This window comes from Eretmochelys imbricata, chromosome 18 (genome assembly GCF_965152235.1).
Source record: "Eretmochelys imbricata isolate rEreImb1 chromosome 18, rEreImb1.hap1, whole genome shotgun sequence".
NCBI classification, from domain to species: domain Eukaryota; kingdom Metazoa; phylum Chordata; order Testudines; family Cheloniidae; genus Eretmochelys; species Eretmochelys imbricata.
The window spans coordinates 9,337,940-9,348,826 of record NC_135589.1 but is presented as its reverse complement, the minus strand read 5'-3'; positions in this window follow the sequence as shown (position 1 = coordinate 9,348,826).

The following is a 10,887-nucleotide window of genomic DNA, read 5'->3' as shown; positions in this document are numbered from 1 at the left end:
ACTGGAGCGAACACGATGTTTGCAAGCCAGCATTCTAAACAGTCTGCTAGTGCTCTGTTTCGCTATCTCCCTCCCACTCTTTGCCTGCCTTCTCTATTAGGGCAGGGACCACCCCCACCACAGCAGGGTCCCGATCTCAATTGGAGCCTTTTGTCACTCCTGTAATACAAATAATAATTAATGAGTCTAATGGCCTAAACAGAGCATCTTGGACCCCCAGGAACTATCTGGTTCTAATCCTGGCTCTGACACTACCTCCTTTGTATGGCTACAGGCAAACCACTTAACCTGGCTGCGACTGGCTTCTACGGCGATTCGGACCAGCTGGAGAGCTGATGCTGTATGTGACAGAGGCAAAGCCACCATAACAGATCACTTTCCCAAGCAGGGTCAGCAGACGGAGGGATCAGCAAGAAAAGCTACCTTATTGAGGTCAGAATATGTAGGGATAAAGTGAGAATGGCCAAAAGCCTTGCAAAGGAAATTAAAACCAATAGTAAAGGGTTCTATAGTCACATAAATAAGAAGAAAACAAAGAAAGAAGAAGTGGGACCGCTAAACACTGAGGATGGAGTGGAGGTTAAGGATAATTTAGGCATGGCCCAATATCTCAACAAATACTTTGCCTCAGTCTTTAATGAGGCTAATGAGGAGCTTAGGGATAATGGCAGGATGACAAATGGGAATGAGAATATGGAGGTAGATATTACCACGTCCGAGGTAGAAGCCAGACTTGAACAGCTTAATGGGACTACATCGGGGGGCTCAGATAATCTTCATCCAAGAATATTAAAGGAATTGGCACATGAAATTGCAAGTCCATTAGCAAGAATTTTTAATGAATCTGTAAACTCAGGGGTTGTACCGTATGACTGGAGAATTGCTAACATAGTTCCTGTTTTTAAGAAAGGGGGGAAAAAGTGATCCGGGTAACAGGCCTGTTAGTTTGACATCTGTAATATGCAAGGTCTTGGAAAATTTTTTGAAGGAGAAAGTAGTTAAGGACATTGAGGTCAATAGTAATTAGGACAAAACACAACATGGTTTTACAAAAGGTAGATTGTGCCAAACCAACCTGATCTCCTCCTTTGAGAAGGTAATAGATTTTTTAGACAAAGGAAATGGCAGTGGATCTAATTTACCTTGATTTCAGTAAGGCATTTGATACGGTTATTCCACATGGGGAATTATTAGCTCAATTGGAAAAGATGGGGATCAATATGAAAATTGAAATGTGTATAAGGAACTGGTTAAAGGGGAGACTACAGCGGGTCATACTGAAAGGTGAACTGTCAGGCTGGAGGGAGGTTACTAGTGGAGTTCCTCAGGGATCGGTTTTGGGACCAATCTTATTCAATCTTTTTATTACTGACCTTGGCACAAAAAGTGGGAGTGTGCTAATAAAGTTTGTGGATGACACAAAGCTGGGAGGTATTGCCAATACAGAGAGGGACCAGGATATCAAACTGGAAGATCTGGATGACCTTGTAAACTGGAGTAATAGTAATAGGATGAAATTTAATAGTGAAAAGTGCAAGGTCATGCATTTAGGAATGAATAACAAGAATTTTTGTTGTAAGCTGGGGACGCATCACTTGGAAGTAACAGAGGAGGAGAAGGACCTCGGAGTATTGTTTGATCACAGGAAGACTATGAGCTGTCAATGTGATATGGCTGTGAAAAAAGCTAATGCGGCCTTGGGATGCATCAGGCAAGGTATTTCCAGTAGAGATAAGGAGGTGTTAGTACCATTATACAAGGCACTGGTGAAACCTCACCTGGAATACTGTGTGCAGTTCTGGTGTCCCATGTTTAAGAAAGATGAATTCAAACTGGAACAGGTACAGAAAAGGGCTACTAGGATGATCCGAGGAATGGAAAACCTGTCTTATGAAAGGAGACTCAAGGAGCTTGGCTTGTTTAGCCTAACCAAAAGAAGGCTGAGAGGAGATATGATTGTTCTCTATAAATATATCAGAGGGATAAATACCGGAGAGGGAGAGGAATTATTTAAGCTCAGTACCAATGTGGACACAAGAACAAATAGATATAAACTGGCCATTGGGAAGTTTAGACTTGAAATTATACGAAGGTTTCTAACCATCAGAGGCGTGAAGTTCTGGAATAGCCTTCCAAGGGGAGCAGTGGAGGCAAAAGACATATCTGGCTTCAAGACTAAGCTTGATAAGTTTATGGAGGGGATGGTATGATGGGATAGCCTAATTTTGGCAATTAATTGATCTTTGACAATTAGCGGTAAATATGCCCAATGACTTGTGATGGGACACTAGATAGGGTGGGATCTGAGTTACCACAGAGAATTCTTCCTGGGTGTCTTGCCCACATGCTCAGGGTTTAGCTGATCACCATATTTGGGGTCAGGAAGGAATTTTCCTCCAGGGCAGATTGGAAGAGGCCCTGGGGGTTTTTCGCCTTCCTCTGCAGTGTGGGGCACAGGTCACTTGCTGGAGGATTTTCTGCGCCTTGAAGTCTTTAAACCACGATTTGAGGACTTCAATAGCTCAGACATAGGTCAGGGGTTTGTTACAGGAGTGGGTGGGTGAGATTCTGTGGCCTGCGCTGTGCAGGAGGTCAGACTAGATGATCATAATGGTCCCTTCTGACCTTAAAGTCTGTGAGTCTATGAGACGGGATCTGCTTTCCATGCAGCTCACACCCACAAGATCCCAAGTCACTTCGGGAGACTTGGTGTATTTGTTTTCATTTTTATGAGTTTAGCTCAGAAATGGAAAACACAGAGTGGGGGGGAGGGGGCAACACAGCCCCCTCCAGCTAACACAGATCACCAGGCTGAGTCAGAAACAGCAGCAGATTCTAAATCCAGACCTGGATCAGAACTAGTTGTGCATATGGTGCCATGACTAATCGCACGTTGTTTTCAGGTGTTAGATCATGTGGTCCAGGTTTGTTTGTTTATTTTTATCTGCCCAGATTGCCGTGGGTGGTAGCTATGGCAACAGGAATAAGGTGAAACTCATCCACGTACTGAGCATTCACTGGGAACGCTTCCCTGCTACTTAGGGGGTTGGGACTGCCACGTGCATGTTCCTGAAAATAATGATGGAAGAACCTCAGAGGATTTGTGGCTCAGTTCAGAGAAGCACTCAGTTGGTTAGAGTCTCAGCCAGAGCTTACTGGAAATAACCGTAGCTCTTCAGACTTCAAAACTGGGGCTGGAAGCCTTGTGGTAACGTGTTTGCTCACAAGACTCCTGGGCTTGTGGGCCAGAAATACCATGCTAAGAGCTTGCCTGGCAGTATTTTGACCCTTCTGCTTTTGGTCCTGGGTGGAAGCAGGAGATAGTCACACAAAGGAAAAACAGCTGGGAACATTAAGGGAACTTTTTCAAACCTCAGAACCTCCTGGGAGTGACACATTGAACCCTCATTGCCCTCCTGAGCTGAAAACTCCTAGCCCAGGTCATCCAGTACACTGCACCTTCCCCCTCCCCGGCTAAATGATCTGTCACGGGGTGGCTGGCCCCTTTAAATGAAGCAGATCCAGCGCCCATATGCTAGAACAGATGTTCCCAGTTTTGCCATTTAAGGGGTGGGGCAGCAACATGTCCTGGAAAGAACCCAATTGCCCGTAAGGGGAAACAAAAACAGCAAGGAGTGTCTGGGGGAAAAGGCTGATAAAATCCCATGGCGAGGCGAGGCAGTGAGGGAACTAGGGGAGAAGGGCTTTTAGGGAGAAAGCTCTGAGAGCTGGTGCTCAGTTAAAAGAGCAAGGAAGAATCCTGCAATAGGCCCTGAAGCAGGAGGGACAGAGAGTCAAAAGGAAACATCCCCTGGGAGCTGTAGCCCAGGGTGCTCTGAGGGACTCTGTTGGTTTTGCCTCTGTTTGGAAAATAAGTGAGTCTGACTGCAACCATGTGTCCTTCACGGGCTGGGGACAAGCCATGACCTGACCTGACCTGGCCCTTTCTCCCAGTCCTGTTCAACAAACCTGACAAGTGAGCACTGGGAGAGAGCAGCCTAGCACTGTGCAGTGGGTGAAAAGCCACCCAGGCTGCTGCATCATCAGCAATTGTAGCTCCGCTGTTACTCCATTATTGTGCTTCAGGAGGAGAGTGACACACACACAGCCACCGGCAGAAGGAGAAGGAAGGGTGGATTGTTGTGAACTGAGCTGCTCTCCCAAGCTCAGATTTAATTAAGATGTGGGGGCGATTTCACTGGAGCAAAGGAAGAAAATGAAAAGTTTGTTATTAAAAAACTTTTCAAGTAACAGGAGAGGACAGAGGCCTTTAGAACAAGTAAGCATAGTAGGTGGTTGTGTGCACACATGCTACCAGCTCTGCCTATAATCTGTCTATCGATATTATTGCAATATGTGAAGGGCAGAAGAGATTCTTATGGAAAAAATAAAATCTCTCAAGCAGGTATTTTGTGAGCCAAGCTTTAGCCCAGTGAAACGTTCAACTCCATCTTTAAAATATTATTGCCCTTCATCACCTGTAACATCAATTAACAGGACACCGAACTTCCCACATAATTAATTCCCTTGTGTATCCAGTTTATGGGGTTTCAAATGTGGCCACTGTTGGGGATCGGGATATTGAGCCTCAACAACCTTAACTGTGTCCCAAATGTTACTGCTTCTGATGCCCTTTTTCTTTGGACCTCTACCCAAGTTGGGGAGAATCGACAGATAGTGCGAGCCAGTGAGAAGAATCACTCAGGGGCATTAGTAGCATATGCAAAGTAGGAGGGAGTGTAATATTCCCAGATAACTTAACTGCTATAAAAAACTTATTCAGCCCTCTCCCCAGCCCTTAAGGTCTCTTGATATACATACTTTACCACTGTTAATAGCATCATTATTGGCACCGAGGCGACAGCAGGAGGCGGAGCAGAAACTGCTAACAGAATTACCAAGTGTGGTTTGAGGTGTTTTTTCTCTTCGGGATCGGGAGGCAGTTGAATTGTAATCCTGGCTCACTGCCCACCCAAAAGCCTCAGTGAGTAATTCAGAGCCCCTAGCACAGGGCAGGTTGTTGGAGCTGCGGGGCAAGTCTGGGAGAAAGCACTGGTCAGCAAGATGCTCCTTCTCCCTCCGGCTCCCTTCCCCCACCTCTTTCCTTCTCTCTGGGTGAAATCCTGACCCCATTGAGGTCAATGGCAAAACTCCCATTTCAGCTAAGATTTCATCAGTGCCTTTTTCATCCTCCTCCTCCCCTCTTTTTTTCTCCCTCCCTCCATATCTGCTTTCTCGCCTTTTGTACTCCAGCGTCCTTCTCTCCATCTCTCTGCACAGGGGCTCAGACCGACACTGCAAAGCTCTTTTAAGAGCAATGTCTCACTTGCCCTGATAAGCATCATTTGAAACCAGCTGTACTGCCTGGTAGCTTAGTTCACACCCAAGGCACATCTAAACTGTAATCAGAGGTGTGACTTCAGCACTCATAGGCATATGGGGGCTAGTTTCGATCTAGCGAGTTCCAATAACAAGAGCAGTGAAACCGCAACAGCACAGGCTAGTCGCTCAAGTATGTACCCAGGATCCTGGGTGGGTTGGTACAGCCCCTGCTGCCATTGTGATTGGAGTTAGCTAGATCAAAGCTCGCTTGGATCTGTCTACACCTGCTGCAGTCACACCTCTGATTGCAGCGTAGACACCCTCTCCCAAGTGTTTGCATCAGAAACAGAAAAATCTCTGGTTTCAGAGTAGCAGCCGTGTTAGTCTGTATTCACAAAAAGAAAAGGAGGACTTGTGGCACCTTAGAGACTAACCAATTTATTTGTGCATAAGCTTTCGTGAGCTACAGCTCACTTCATCGGATGCATACTGCGGAAAGTGTAGAAGATCTTTTTATATACACACAAAGCATGAAAAAATACCTCCTCCCACCCGACTCTCCTGCTGGTAATAGCTTATCTAAAGTGATCACTCTCCTTACAATGTGTATGATAATCAAGTTGGGCCATTTCCAGCACAAATCCAGGTTTTCTCACACACACACCCCCCACCCTCCTGGGTGGAGAAAAATCTCTGTAAGCCAACAGCTTCCCAGCTGTGGCCTGTAGCTCTTTGGTGGTCTGTAGGAGCCTGCAGACAGGTAACATGGTACTGGTTCTTCCTCCTTATTCCCAGCTTCTAAAGTGTATTCTAAAGTGTATTCATTCATTCATAGGCAGCAAAAATATAGTAATGACTTTCCTACAGGTAACGGCATTGCTTGCCACCGGGATGTGATAGGATCGTTAATGGAAGTGGGATGGTCCACAGGAGGCATGTTTATAGGCAATCTCTCTGAGAAAATGGGAGCTGCTGGAAAAGTTTGAGAAATCGTCACACAATTAGAGGCAGGGGAGAAGAAGTACTTGCTGTATGTGCTAGATTTCATGCATCATGAACCACTGCAGTTCATGGTGTGTGAATAGTCAGTTCAGCTGTAGCCTCTCATGCATTTCCCACAGGTTATCCCTTATGGTTATCCTTGTATTTTAGGGAATGATCTCTAATGTGTAAGGTCTCGGGGCAGGGATTGTCTGTCTGTTCTGTGTGTGTACAGCCTCACACACAACAGAATCCTGGTCTGTGACTGGGTCTCCTCGGGCCTCCACTGGTACTAATAACAGTGTGGTGACCCCATGCCATTGGGCTACATGATCCACTCCAGAGGTTGTTTAGAGACCCTGGGTTAAACTCAAGCCACTCCTGGTTTAACCGCAAGGCCCAGTGGTTTGGACAAACGGGGCTTGAGATGGACAAACCAGTTTGGAACTGATTAGACCAGGCTCAGTCTTGATTCTGAAACTCAAAGGGTCTGAACCAAAGGCCACAGGAGCCTTCCCATTGACTTCAATTGGCTTTGGATCAAGACCAAAGTGACCACAAAATGAGCCATTTTCGTGGTTTCAATAGGTTAGGTGAATGTTTGAAAATGCTATAATTATTTTCCTTTGCTGCCTCTGTGCTTCCTCCCTCCAGAGGGGATGGAGAGTGACAGCATCCAACCACCATGATCCTCCAGCCTAAATGCTCACTCTGGGGAGATTTCCAGTCAAGGTTTACAGACCCGAGAGGTCCCGGTAGCTGGGACAGACCCCCAGGATGCATGGCACCCCTTGTAGCGGAGCTATTCATTATCTGATGGGAAGCTGTTCGGGCTGCTCAAGGTCTCTCTCATTTCCTCACATTTCAGCGCACACAGTGATCGCCAGCCATCAAACACCAGAGAACAAAGCTGCATGGATGAAAAGATGAGAGCGTGAGAGAGGGAGTGGGGTTTGTAAAACAAGTGTGCAAGGTATTTTGCTTGAGTGGCCCTGAGATCTGGGCTTCTGAGACGCGTCCTGCTACCCGGGAGGCAGTGTCGGATCTGGCCCTGTCACTGAAGTGATGGCAAGGAGATTGCAAAAGCCTTCCCAAAGGGACCAATTAGAAATGTAAAACCTCACTTCAGCCATCTCGGCATTGTTTTTATCATTTCCCTTTCTCTGTGTTACTAGAGCATGCTGTTGGTTTGAATGTAAACAGGCACATCTGGGTTCAGCCTCATGCCAGTTGTTGGGGCCTGAGCCAGAATCATTTAGCTGCACCCCTGAATATGGGATCCCAGATCCAAGTGTAACCCACACTGTGTGTGTGTGTGCGTGTGTGTGTGTGCACGTGAGCACGCGCTCTGCAGCCTCAGCTTTTAACTCAGGCGGTAGAGGCTCGTGCACTAAGCTCCAGGTTCGATCCTGCCCACCGACGACCACGATCTGTTGGCGTTACACAAGCAACTTATTTTGCAAAAGCAAAATCCAGTTCAGGAGATTTTGCAAACCAGAATCTCCCTTGATTTTCTCCTCTAATCTCTCTGCCTCTGAAAGCCCATCTGGTGCATTTGGGGAATATGTTCTCAGCTGCTGCTTCTCCTACTACCTCTACAAAACATTCCAGAAGAACAGAGCTGGAGGATTACTATGAGAAACCTGGACTGGTGAATACTGTTGAGACTAACTTGCCAAGCTCAGTGCAGCATGATCTGTGGGGTTGTATTATTAGTTATTCTGCTGCTTTCTAACGACCCCTGGGCATTGCTGAAACATTCACAAATCACCAAAGTCTCATGAATTTGAGTGCAAATTATTATTGGTCTGAAAATCCAAACTAGGCAGTGTCTCCATTGCCATTTGCCATTGGCTAGTCATCACTCTAATGTAAGAACTTTGTCATCCAATGAGAGGGCAGACTCAGTACCGCGTGACTTAGGTAACACACCCCAAGTAGTGAATAGATGAAGTAAACACTTTGCAAATGGCCAATAGGCTGGAAATGGTTTGCCCAAACTGGCCAGTGAATGAGCTCTTTTGGTCATGGATTATCTTTTACGCAGTTTGTGCAGTGCCTAGCACAAAGGGGGCCATATCCTGACTGGGACCTATCGGCTCTTCTGGAATACAACTACAATAATAACAATAATAATAAATTCAAAGACAAATTGGATTGAGTCACAAACAGAAACGGGGGGGAGGGGGCTGAGGACACAAGGAATGTTATTCTCAGTGCATAATTCAACCCAGTCCTAATTCCACACATGACTTGTCCTCTGCATTAAGATGCTGTAGGTCACAGGAACATCTTCAAACCCTTCTCCTTTCCTGAATCTTACATTCTAAGATGTTGCCTCCATCTTTCGTTCTATGCTTAGGAATCACATACCCCCTGAAACTTGTCCCCTTAGTTGTCTCTATTCTAATGCCCAGCACCTGCCTGCTGCAGGCACGGAGTTAGTTGCTGGCTTTTGGTTTCTGCGATCAGTCCCTGAATTGTTTCTTGGTCATGGTGTTGCAGTTTGGAAGGCCATTGTTCAGCCCTTTTTTTATTTCTTTCCTTTATTTCTTGTTCAATCCTCTATGTCAGCCCCTACTTCCAGGCTTTCCATGGGGTCTCTGGTCTTTTGAGTTCTCATTGCAACTAGAACCAGACATGCCAGAGGACCATGAAAGAAGCGGTTCTCGTGAGCTCAGTTTTGCAGCATCACTTTTGGTTAGCTCAGATGAGTATGCAAACTTCTTGGTGTTTTTCGGACCGCAACTGAACTTCTCAGGAGTTCACCCATCACCTGCCCACTCCAAAAATTCAGTCAAGCCCACAGGGGGCTTGGTTCCCATGCTGACTAGTAGCCACCTGCTGGACTCTGATGGAACTGGAGATAGGACGGTAACTCATGTTTCTTGTCTCAGTGCTTACATCAAAGCACTGAGACAAGATGGTGAAGGACACAATGATGAGCTCTACTGGCCATGTTCGCACTGCATGGGTAGTCAAACAGCACTCGCTAATCTTCCAAAGTCCTAGGTCCAGCATCCACGAGGCTCAGAGTAAAAGCTGGGGTGGGCTCTCTGGTTTTCCATAGTTCTGGCCCGGGAGCTGGAGAGGATGCCCCCAGGACGTTACAGAGGGCAACACAGCATTCTAGAGAGTGCACTATAGAGCCTCTCTGCTCCTTCCACATTAAGTTCAAGCAGCTGAGCCTCTGCCCTTGTCTACACCACTGCTCTGTTCTCCTCCTACATCGCTGGCAGCTCCTGAGGCACCTTTGCCCGTTTCAGACTTCATGCCTTCTCTCGGGCTACCCTGTGAGCTCAGAACAGCTTCCCAATGAACAGCCACCAAAGGCCACATTGGCTTTCCCCGGCAGGCAATGGGAGTCTTTGCACTGATGTTAGTGGGAGCTGGATGGGATTCCTCACCTGCAGCTTTAAAAAGCTAGCAAAGGCCCATTCAGGCTGCTGCATAAGACCAGACTCCAGCCTGTCTTTGACCTCCTCTGAATTGTCCCCACTCATGCATCTGGGCTGTGAGCTCTTCAGGGCAGGGACACTTACTTTTCAGCAGACCTGCCTTCTGCGCGGCACTGTGGCCGACTCTGGACACGCTAAATACTGCTCTTGCTAAAGGGCATGTTTTCAGCATGCTGCTGCCTCAGGACTGGGAATGCCTGTGCTTAACCAGGAGCGTACAGCAGCCTCCCCCTATGCCAGGCTGTGTTTTCTTTGACATCACTGTGCAGAGAGCTCAGCGCATGTCATTGCTTTCAAGACTTCTTGCTCTCTGTAGGTTTTTATACTCCCTCCTCCCCCCCAACCCCTGGCCCTGCATTATCCGCCCACCCACCGTTCTGGCTGGCTTCCTTCAGCACTGCTGCTGATTGTGCTTTCCATAACTGCAGTGGTTGGGTTTTATAGCCTGAGAGTCCTTGGTGTTACAGGAATGCTCTCTGTCTCTAGAGGGTTCTTTAGTAGATCCACAGTAGAGGGTGCTCATGAATCTTCAGCGTAGCTGCCGATTTTGTAGGACCAAAAGCTCTGGTTGTTGCAGACTGCAGCTGGCTTCTTTTGTGCAGCTCTTACCACTGGGCACTGTTCAGATACTGAGTTCACTAACACGTGGGAGCTGGAGGTAGAATTCCCAGCTCGAGGAGACACCTGATGGAGCTCGCACACCAAATACAGAAGTGTAGCCATGGTGGTGCAGACCTAGGGTCTTGGACGGGATCGTACTGGGGGCAGCTAGCCACACACACAGCTGCGGCTATACTTCTGTCTGAGCTTGTGTGTGTCGCATTGTTTTATATTTGAGTGATCCATTGGTCTTAATAACTATTCATTGTCAGTAACTTAACAACAGTCTTCATCAGATACATAGTTAACATCTAGACAGAACATCTTAACTCCAGTCAATCTCTGTCTACCCTAAACCCATCCACCTCCTCCCACTGTCAGCTCCCACACGCTGGAGAGTCTGATCAGCCTCTTAAAGACACAGTAAGACCACACCGCTGTGCCTCTTTGAGCCGGAAATGACCCCTCCTGCTGCAGCGTGTACATCCCTGAAGTTACACAAGGCTGAATTCAACCCATTGTATTT